Below are 11,325 nucleotides of genomic sequence, written 5' to 3'. Positions count from 1 at the left end.
CATGAGGCTCAGCATTGTGTTTGTGTGCCCCATCTCATCATGCCTCTGGCCAGTGGCAGTATTATGTACACAGGAATCTGTATGAAAGTGCCTTTAATTTCATTTTTTTTATTCCCTGCTCTCTGTAATTTGCTAATTACACACATAGAAAGGGGGAAACCTAATGGCTTATATAATATCAGGCATGTATGCGATTTGAGAATGCAAACACCATATGGGCAGGCTGAGATAATAGTCCCTGGTCGCTGAGCTCGTTAAGCAATTAGCAAAGGGAAATCAGTCAGTGACATTATCATAGGCAAAATGTGAAATACCACCACCTAACCGCACACATTGTGCTGTACTGTAGCATCAATGCTCAACCTTTTTAATTTCAAGGACACCCTGTTTGATATGCTCTTGGCCACGGACCTCCACTTGATACAATGTGTTCTCTGGGATCCAGATCCACAATCCTCAGTGCAAATTTAACTCTGACTTACTGAGGGTCCATTTGGTTCCTCTAACTATCACTCATTTAGCTGGGGAACCCCTAGAACCCTTCTCCATGGACCACTCAGGATCCCCGGGCTCAACATTGGCAGTAGTTAACATTTCAGTTGTTCTCAGCCTTTTAAATTCAAAGCATCCCACTTTTATATGCTTTCAGTAGTTCCCAAACGGGGGGTCCTCAAATATAAATACCAACAGACAGTATAAGTATACATGGTATCTACCTTTTAAGATCGTTTTAATGCATCTAAAATAAAAATAAAAATACAATAGCTATCAAATAAGATTTACCAAGCTTACAGTGCCTCACATTGCAGATCGGCTATTTTCACAATTATGTGACGGCCTGAAAGGTTTTAGGCCATGAACCCCCACTTAACCCCCACTATAATTCTCAATGGTTTAGCCCCTGGAACACCCCCACCTGGGTGTCCCAGGACCCCAGGACCTGGGGTCCTGGGACACCCATTGAGAGCCATATACCACTAATGACTGACTGGGAAATCAATTAAGTTCCCAAAGTAGTTAAATTCTTTCTTTCTTTCTTTCTTTCTTTCTTTCTTTCTTTCTTTCTTTCTTTCTTTTCTTTTCTTTGTGCTGCAAATAAATGACTGCATCAAAATGTAGTGCATTTTGAACGATATGTTAATTGATTTACCAACCCTGAACATAGCCCTGAACCCTAAAATATTCAAATGAAGCTGGGGTCCTGACACGCCTGTAGGAGTCACCAACTCCTTATTTTACCAACTTCATTCAGCACTTCCTCAGGCAGCTTATTGTCCTGCTAGTGCTACACTTCACTTCATCACATTGACGCAGGATCGTAATATTTACCGTAATGTTCTATGTTTCTTAATAGGCTACCCAATCTTTTCCGGAGGAAAAGCTAATGAATTGTAAACAACTTCGGAGACTATAGAGGCGGTTGGAAGCTTTAATTTGACAGAGTCTGAGGTTTGCAGTGTAAAAGTTCCGTGGCAGTGATTAAAAGTCGCCCCAAGTCTGACAGGTTACAGCCGCCGATAAAGTCACTTTACCAGGTAAGAGCAACGTTTAATTCCTTTAAAAGCAACGTTTAATTCTGGTCTTCGGGGATGTAGCCCAGCAGTAAACGTTTCTTTAATGATAATAAATAATAAAGAGGGATTCCCTCTGGGCTTCGTTTGCCGAAAAGACCAAATGTCTACAAGATAAACAACAACAACAACGCGTCGCAAGTGCAACGCAACATATCTTAGATATTTTTGGCGAGCGACACCGCTCTGTCTTGACGAAATGACATGACTTGAAAATAAATTACACTGTCACCTGTGTGTGTGCTTTACCTTTTGACTGCATGCATTCAGCATCATGACAGCACTCACGCGTCACAGCCCACACCATACAGGCACAGACATTGAACACGACAGTTACAAAAACATTTGTTACTTGAGTAAAAGTATCAATACCATAATGTAGAAATACTCGTCTGTTGCATGTACAAGTCTGGTATTCAGCATGTATAGTAAAAGTACAAAAGTATTGGCATTAAAATATACTTAAAGTACCAAAAGTAAAAACCAAAAGTGTATTTCCTACAAATCTGTTGAAAAATAGCTGATCATCGCAGGGCGTTGTGAGCTTGTACATCAGCTATTTTCAATATACATACTGTAGTAAAAAGTACAATATATTTTCCTCAGAAATGAAGTGGAGCAGAAGTAAAAGTATTGATATACTCCACAAAGGTACAAACAAAAAATGCACATAAGTACGTACAGTACTTGAGTAAATGTACTTACTTAATTTACACTGCACTTGACCAAACAACAAATAATGTTAAAGTTGAATGTGTTTCTAATTATCTCCCCATGGTCACTTGTGCATAGCAAACTGATTCACTTTCAGTCTTTCACTATTATTGGCTTGTATTATTAGTAATCTGACTGTATAGGCATCCATCCTAACCTGGCTTGCTGTGCAGGTGAAAAAGAATGCGACAAACAAACATAACAGCTATGGCCATGTGGGATGTTTGAGAGTTCAGGAGGTTCTCATCACGGAGAGCCTCAGGAATGTCAGGAATCACCAACATCATCTGAACACTTGACTAAGAACAGCTGAATGAGACGTTGTATGGAGGATGCATACTTTGAGCAACAGTTGTCTCCTGCTAACCCTCATGGGAGGATGGGTGTGTTAAGTCACTGTGACTCAGTACCGTCTGAGACTCGACAGACATATATGATATCTTCCAACCCGATCTCTAAAAAAAGATTGTTGGTGTTTTTCCATTCATAAACCGAGACCCTGTGAACATCTTAATTTCTTGGTGCCCTGGTGTGATTTCAGTTTCCATTGGAATGGTCTTGTTTTACGGCCTCTATAAAGCCAAGCAGTGACTTGTGGTGCATCTCGTCTCATTGCTGTGATGTGTTTGCCACATGTGCTGCTGATGCGTGTTGTTGGCTGTGTGTGCTGTGCAGTGTGCATGATTTGAAGCCTGTGGAAACCTCACTTGTCCTCTGCCGCTTTGCCGACCCCCTCTGGGTGGAGCCGGGGGGTCCGGTCTGTAGCTACTGTTCAGGGTGAGTTGTCTTTTGTAAAAGTTATGACACTCATCATGATGTTGGTACTTTATTGCTCCAAGCCACAGAGTGAACTATTGAGTAAATATTGCCCAGCTTTTTTTATTGTGCTGCATTGACTGGTTTAGTTATGCTTTGTTTAAAAAAATGTTTCCCACCAGTCCCCTGAACAAACAATCTCCTTTCCTTGATATCACATGCTGTGGAAAGAAAAATGGATATTTCACACTCCCACGGGGGAGGTGGTGAATTCACAGGGGGGACGTTATGAAAGAAATGCAGCAATTGTTCACTCCCGATTCCCAAGACACAAGCCAAATGTGGCCATAATACTTAAAGAGATTTAAGTGTGGCTGTAGATTTCTACATGACATGGAGGCTCCTGTATTAATATTCTGGTGCATGTTGGGGGGAGGGGGGGCATTTCTGAGTGAGGGTCTAACAGTGAGGGTCTGACCTCGCATTCCAACCTCTCTCAATCACCCTGTTTAGGGTCATTGCTCCTTTGAACCCGATTTGCCCCAAAATATGAACCTTTTCTGCTTGCATTTTTCTGTGGGCGGTAGATGGCTGTATACTGTATGTGTGTCTGTCTGTGTGTGTAAGAGTAGAGATAAAGAGAGAGAGATTTTCTTGACCCAATCGTCTTTTACTCATCACAAATTGCAAAACATTATTGGCCTTTTATATATATATATTTTCTTTTATGGAAGGACAGACAGTAGGCTGACAGGAAATGTGGAGAGAGATGGGGGGAAAGACATGCAGTAAAGGCCATCGGGATCGGGAGTCGAACCCGCGGCACACTGCCAGACTGGATTACCAGTCAAGGTGGCGGTGCCTGGACCACTGAGCCCATTATTGGCCTTTTATAACCAGCTCAAATCCTTTGTTGCTGCCCTACATGCCAGCCGGCATAAAGGGCAAGTATAACCAGTCCAAAATATGGATGTCAGGGTTTAAGTGGTTAAAATCTACTAATCTGCAACACTACTTACACGACATGGAAAAAGTGACAAACATTACATCGAGAACCATTGCATTAATCCCCCCGTCAAAATCTACGGGACACACCCACCAGTGAACTTGACGCAGAGAAACACAGAAGAGCTGTCATCTGCTTTCCATTGTTTGCAGCTGCCTCGTTTTGCACACTGAAGCCAACACAACACTGCAAACTCCAGAGTGTCCTTTAACTCAGAGAGTGTCCCGCGAGTTGAATTAGCACTCCTGATTTTGTGATCAAAGACCGACTTTCCCACAATTAACTTTCTCGGTGGCTGCGTTTGTAATAATTAGCAATCTTAAAACTGTGGCTGGACACTAGTCACTGTCTTTAGGGGCAAGCCACTAGACAATTGTGTCCAGTCATTAGCATGAATAACGGTAGTGTGAGAGCCCTGTCTGTGTTTTCTTGCCTCCCTCTGTGCTTTCTCTGTCCAGCTTGGTCATCATCACGACGGTCAGCTCGTTCATGAAGGTTCCCATTCTCTGAGACAAGGGGCTGGACGGTACTGGGCAGATCTCGTTCCATCAGACCCCACACAATGGACGAGCTGTGCTGCTACATCAACATTTTCTCTCTCTCTCGTGTGTGTGTGTGTGTGTGCGTGTGTGTGTGTGTGTGTGTGTGTGTGTGTGTGTGTGTGTGTGTGTGTGTGTGTGTGTGTGTGTGTGTGTGTGTGTGTGTGTGTGTGTGTGTGTGTGTGTGTGTGTGTGTGTGTGTGTGCGTGTGTGTGTTCGCGTGAGTGTTCGCGTGCGCATGTTCGCGTGCGTGCGTCTAGCCACAGCCCTCAGGGCCAATCAGCAACAGGAAGGGCTTGTGCTGGTTCTGTGTCTAACGTAGACTGACTGAGATTTGAGATATCTGCGTCTCGCAGCTTCTGTCCATGCGGGTGGCCTACCCGCCTCTGAGTGGCTTCTCTTTGCATCTTGTCCCTAAACTCTTTTCCAGGCAGAGGGCAATTAACTAGAGCACTCATTTGCAGGCTTAAACTGACAGTTAAAGTCAAAGTCCACCCCTTTTTATGTGCCCTTTACTTTGGGCTGTTTGCAGGCATGAAACGCCTCAGATGCATACTGTACGTGCAGTATTCCCTTGCCTCTAGTCAGATATACAAATATACATACACTGCCAGCAGCACATTCTGTGCCTATATTTTGACACCGCTATTTGACCACATGCAGTTGTTTACAGTGCTCCTTGCAGTCTATTTCAGAGCAGGGATCCTGGCTGCAAGCTTGTGGGGACAATTTTAGGAAAGTCTCTTTTCCTATAAACACGTGTTCACGCTTAAATGTCATTGTGAACTGTGGGAACGAGGGGAGCTATAATTGTATGTGGGAGTCAGTCTTGCAATATGTACAGTATTTGTTTATCCGTGAGATACTGTACAGTGTACCGTATCTGCATGCTTTGATACCGTATTGTTTGAAAAGTATTTACAGTGTATTCTGTATACTATTGACTCAAAGAAAATCAAAAGTGCCATTGAGTTATGATACACTATTGGACTGGGTCATGCATGTTTTGAAGCAATTTCTGATCTATGTTTTTAATGACAAAAACTTGTGCATATATCACTTACTGTAAATATACTGAACTGAAATATACTTTTTTGTACAACAAATAGCCAGTCTACAAGCTCACAGTCACAGTGGGACATGACCTTTCCGAAGTTCTTCAGATTCCACAGATATGAGTCTGCTACCACTTAGTCTGCTTTCACACAGGGATGGGTCATACAGTGAATTCTTTTTTTGGCCTCATGCAGCTTGTAGTGGGATTGTTGTGTCAGACTTGTTGACTTAAATGGGGGAGGGCTTCCTGCCCCCTGACAGCGGATATGACTATAGCCCGTTCCAATTGCCTTTGTCTTTGTAGGTAGACAATGTCGGGAAGTGGGCCTTGTTATCATCTGAACTCTTAAGATAGTATAGTATTGTACTATTGTACAGTATATTGTATTGTATGTCTTTATATGTCTTGATGAATTGAATAAAGGAACACGATGGAAACAAGCCCTCAGGGCTTTTTGTGTTATCCTTTTAGCATTATTGTATTGACTGTACCTCTGAACTTTTTGTCAATCAATTTGATTTGATATTTTTTTGTCCTTGTGCCCTTTTCAGACTTCCATATTGTCAGTCTGGGGAATATTGCTGATAGCCTCAGACCCAGTCTTACTCATCTGCAAATAGAAGCCTGGTCATGACCTAAGTCAGAAAGTGTCTAGCCAGAAGCAGGGCTTCCAGTGTTCCCTGGAAGTTGTCATTTTTCTGCTTCCTCCAAATCAGCACTTTATTAGACAATCAACAGCGTAGGTCTTGTGCGTGCGTGCGTGCGTGCGTGCGTGCGTGCGTGCGTGCGTGCGTGCGTGCGTGCGCAGGGGTTGTTTAATCAGGAAAGCAGATGACTCAAATCTGAATGCATCGGCCATTCAAGGTCACGGTCATTGTAAAGGTTTTTTTATTATTCCAGAGGGACAGTTTGTTGCACAGCCAACAGTAAATACAATCATCATCCTCAACAGTCAACACAAACAATACACACGAGAAGCACAGATTTACACACAGTCTTATTTTAAAAAGGCCTGATAGCGGCAGGGACAAAATTAGTTTAACAAAATCTTGGTCCTGCATATTTGCATATTATCTGTGATCCTGACCAGATGGAATAGCGTCTTCATACTGTACAGTTGGGAGATGTCATTAAGATTTCAAGATTTTTAAATGTCAAGATTTGCTCCTGCAATTTTAATGCACATTCTAATAATTCTTTCTAATCTGTTCCACTTTTTCAAGGTACAGTAATGGCTGATTTATAGTTGGCTGTGCGCAGGTGTCTCACACCGAAGATAGCAAATCTACAATCTCACAATGCGTCACACTGTGATGCTTGTGGATCTGCTATTTTTTTTGTACTTTGCAACAAAGTATAAATCAGGCTGTAGTGACTCAAACCAGCATATAGCACAGATTGAATCAAACATTTTCCATATAGTGGTACATGTCAACGCTAAAACGCCGGCTTGTACATGCAACATGCGATGATGGACATTTACAGTTTGCGCGAACAACATCAGTATTTGGTTCAAAGATTATCAATCAGTTTGTATTCCTGCTGAACCACTTCAACAGCCTTGCAATCAATAACGGCAGGAAGAATAGAGGGAGGCTTCTTCCTAAACTCAATTATCATCTATCAGTCTATTATTATCATCATTTCCTTTAGTCAGCTTTCAGCACTTCATAAAATGGTGTCAGTTTATTGAGCGTTAGTGAGGTCAGTCTTGAAAATAGATGCAGTAAATTGTGCAGTGTATGAATGGTAGACCGTTTACAATGTGACACATATGGTTCATGTGGCCCTGCCTCTTTTTTCTTTAACCACATTTAACCCTGTTTGAGTACATTTTCAAAGTGTTTCCCAAATTTCCAAAAATATATACTTTGCATTTCCCCCTCCTACAGAAATATCAAAAATGCCAGCTCTTAAAGCTCACAACATGTCACCATGTGACATGTTGAGACTATTTCACTATTAGTCATTAAGACATTGTGACATTAGGCCCTATTGTGGGTGTCAGGCGGTATGCCCTTATTAGGTCATAACGCCATGATCTTGTGCGTTATCCATATTATGCAAGTCGCGCTGAGCGCACACACGTAAGGCTTACGACTCGTCAGCATATTTTACGCCTGGGGGAGTGTTCATATGTTGATTAAGGGCGCTTTGCGCTATCTGCTATTATGCCCCTTGACCTAAAAAGACTCGGCGCATAGTGCTTAGACGTGTGTCAGACCACCTTATGTGCAAAAAGATTTGACACAAGAGCCGACCCCGTGCCTGCTCAGCAGTTTTGCCATGTCTGCTTATTATAAGCGACCAAAAATATTCCAAAGTCCCGACAACAACAACAACAGAGGGGAACTGGGGCATTGTCCCTCATAGACTTAGCATTGCGCCTCAATTTCCCAGAAGCCCTGAGAACCCTGTGTGACTGATTATTTTTCGGTTCACGTGATCCAAACGTGTGACGTATCCTACTGTGTCCGCTGGAAACCATGTATCTCTTAAAAGTGATCAAAAACAGGCAAACAGCGAATTAAACAATGAAAACAAAAGTCGTGATCCGCAGGGAAAGATCTCTTTATCAATTAAGTTGATGCCACAGACGAAAAACAGTCTAAGTCCACACTATTGATCCATAATGTTTAAATGATAGATACGGGTTCAGGACAACAAGGCCTTTTCGTGGAGGGGTCAGAATGAAATTTGGACTGTTTTTCATCTGTGGTACTTTACTAAAGCCCTAATTTATACAAAATATTTTAAAAGTCTTGACATTTTTGAAAACGTCTCAGTCCTGTAATAACACTCAAAATAGTAATGTCAGGTTGATAGTAGTTCAAACTTCACAATCTCTATCCTGCCATGTCATGCAAATAGTTTCAGAGACACCAAGAACATCTGCTAAATATGCCTAAATTGTAGAGGCTGCTAGTATCAGGGCATACAGTATGTTACTGTAGGGATGCCGCAAACATGAAGCCTTTTGCAGCGGTGCTCCTTTTAAAACACATTTGTTGCTAATCACAGGTATACTCCTATAAATTAATTACGCAAGGCGCTCATGGCGAGTAGGCTCGTCTTAAGGCACTAAGAAAGCCTCGCTGTGTTTCATTTCTGGAATCGCTCTGGGTGCTATAGGGCCTCGCCTGCACTGCCTCTGCACGACCAACTCCATTAGCTTCTGTATTAGCCACGACCTTTTCACCCTCTTTTCTCTGAAACTACGCCGTTGTTCCGTGGTTTTGAACAGACCTCGATGTTCCTTTTTGATTATCCGGTGATCACGATTGGACCATTGGCGTTTTCTAGAGCAAGGATTGGCCCCACTTTAGCTCGCTAGCATTGATGCAATTACTTTAGCATCCAAGATGGAATCCAAAACCGGACTCGCGTCATAGTGGACTGCTTCTCATCACGTGGCACCCAATCGCTACCCATTTTGTCCACCAGGTGGCACTCAATGTTAAAGTAAACATTGATGTTCTCTGTAAGATTTGACATTCCAATTACACTTTGAGCAGCTTTTAATGTCCCCACCACTCTCCCCACTTACAACGCAGATGAGTAGCGAGAACCATTGAGTAGTATTATTGGCCACACACTGATTGGCCCCACCCTGCAGCGTGGATACAACCACTCCTGTCCTGTAATTGTGAGTTTGTAAAATAAAGCGGGGGGCCCTGACAGAGTAATTGGGCATCCGACTCTGAACCGGCTGGGATTAATCGTCCCCAAGGAGCCTTGCTGCCAAGGCACAGCCAGCCCTTCGTCATGCCAGTTGTATAATCAAACGCACCTTTGTGAGGCACAACAGAGAGCCTGGGGACTGTTGGCTCGAGGTCCGGGAGAAGACTGTAAACACAATCCAACCTGTATTCAATTTACGGTGCTCCACATATATTTTGTTTGAGTTTAACCACTATCAACCTGGCGTCCCAAAAATTAAAACATAGCAAAAATAGCCTGTCTACAAGTTTTGCGATACGACAGGTTGTGAGTTTGTAGATAGGCTAGCTATTTTTGGTGTGCAACATACTGTACAACAAAGTCTAAAATAGGGTGATTAATAATTCTAACTTTCTAAGAGAGTCTAACTTGCAAATACAATGATTGAATTGTGCAGAATGTACAGTTCTTACACAATACATACAGTATAGGCTACATACTGGTGCATACCGGTATTAATGTTAATCAGTGACTAATGTGCCAGTGGAATTTAGACAAAGGCACCATCTCAAGTCCCATTGGCTCGTTCACTGATTGACACATTACCTGATTGACATATTTGCGTATTGACATTCACTGATTGACCTAGTATGAGGATTTCATAGATCGCATCCTGCAATCTGGTGAGTGATGAGGTGTACTATAGTTTCTTCTGGGACTAATAAATCATGTGATAGCATTACTGTGTGCATAGATATTTACCTTTTATGACCTTAGCATCCCTACTTTTTATATTACAAAAAAAGAGAAGAAATTATTACAAAGGGGTTAAAATAGCAGATCTCATCATGCCACTCACAACACGTCGCAAGATGGCGTAAAAGGCACGACCGAAACTTGGCATCTCACGCTGTCATCTGTGTCATTGCATCTCTGTGTTCACTCATAAAGCTACTGGGTGTTGAGAAACCACCCGCAAAGTGTGTTCCGTGTCTGCCATGCTTTTAATGATAGCAGATGGTCTCATTTTCTACCCTGACAGCTATATTTGAGTTGTCATTAGAGCATCTAGAACAAGAAAAGGCTGGCTGAGCAGCAGTCTGCCCTGCCATGAGTCATCAGTGCAGTGGTTTGTATGTGTGATGATGCTTGTATGTGTGATGTTGTGATGATGAATGTTGAGCATAAGTTTGAACCGACCTACGCAATACGCATGCTCCTCCTGTACGCTTTGTTGGGCCGCTGACCTTGACCCCATACAGGCCTCTTTTTTTATCAACTTGACATTCAAACCTCCACGATAGTTACTTGCATTATATAAATTGTATATAAAAAAGTATAGTAGGCCTTTGACCTGTGTTGCATAACAAACACTCCCCCAACACTCCCTGCTGTCAGGTGCCACCCCCAGAGGACCTGCAACCGGCTTCCCTCCCCCGAACACCTGGTGGGCAGGGACTTTACCACTGCGGCACCTGAGTCAGTGAAGAATCTTTTCTTACAAGCTCACAATGGATGTGTATGCCTGTTTCTCAGTGTCTTCCCCGGCCCATAAATGGATGCCCTTTTTATGACCCCTAAAAATAGATACCGTAGTTATATATAGATGTATTCGGTGTCTTTCCAAGGGGTATAATGTACGCAGTATATAATACAATAAAAGCACTGGATGCAAACATCCGTTATGTGTAACCACTCTCACCCTTCTGTGTGCGTGTGTGTGTGCGTGTGTGTGTGCGTGTGCGTGTGTGCGTGCGTGCGTGCGTGCGTGCGTGCGTGCGTGCGTGCGTGCACAGTAACATGTTCAGCTCTCCGGTTTCAGATGAGTGACCTTGTGTTTATTTAAGAAAAGCAGTTGAAGGCTGCTGGCAGCCCATGTCAGCAGATCCATTCAATGGGTCTATTCCTGAGCAAACACTTCCTCTCTCGCATGTAGCCCATGTGACCTCGCACACAGACGCTGGGCCAGCGGGACATGGGTTTATCAATTTTGGCCATTAAGTGAGTTGCTGTTGTGTGATT

The 11,325-nt window shown here is 42.9% G+C and overlaps 1 long non-coding RNA gene across 1 annotated transcript in view; it reads left to right on the top strand.

Annotated features, from left to right (window-relative positions):
• The first annotated feature begins 1,304 nt into the window (after positions 1 to 1,304).
• LOC306923057 overlaps positions 1,305 to 11,325 on the top strand; it is an 86,397-nt gene continuing 76,376 nt past the window's right edge. Inside the window, exon 1 of the long non-coding RNA XR_013789994.1 lies at positions 1,305 to 1,535. This is a non-coding gene — a long non-coding RNA (uncharacterized lncRNA). The remainder of the gene's footprint in view (positions 1,536 to 11,325) is intronic.

This window comes from Electrona antarctica (genome assembly GCF_951216825.1).
Source record: "Electrona antarctica genome assembly, chromosome: 5".
Taxonomy (NCBI): Eukaryota; Metazoa; Chordata; class Actinopteri; order Myctophiformes; family Myctophidae; genus Electrona; species Electrona antarctica.
The sequence above is the reverse complement of the archived record's forward strand: the minus strand, read 5'-3'. Positions and strand labels throughout refer to the sequence as shown.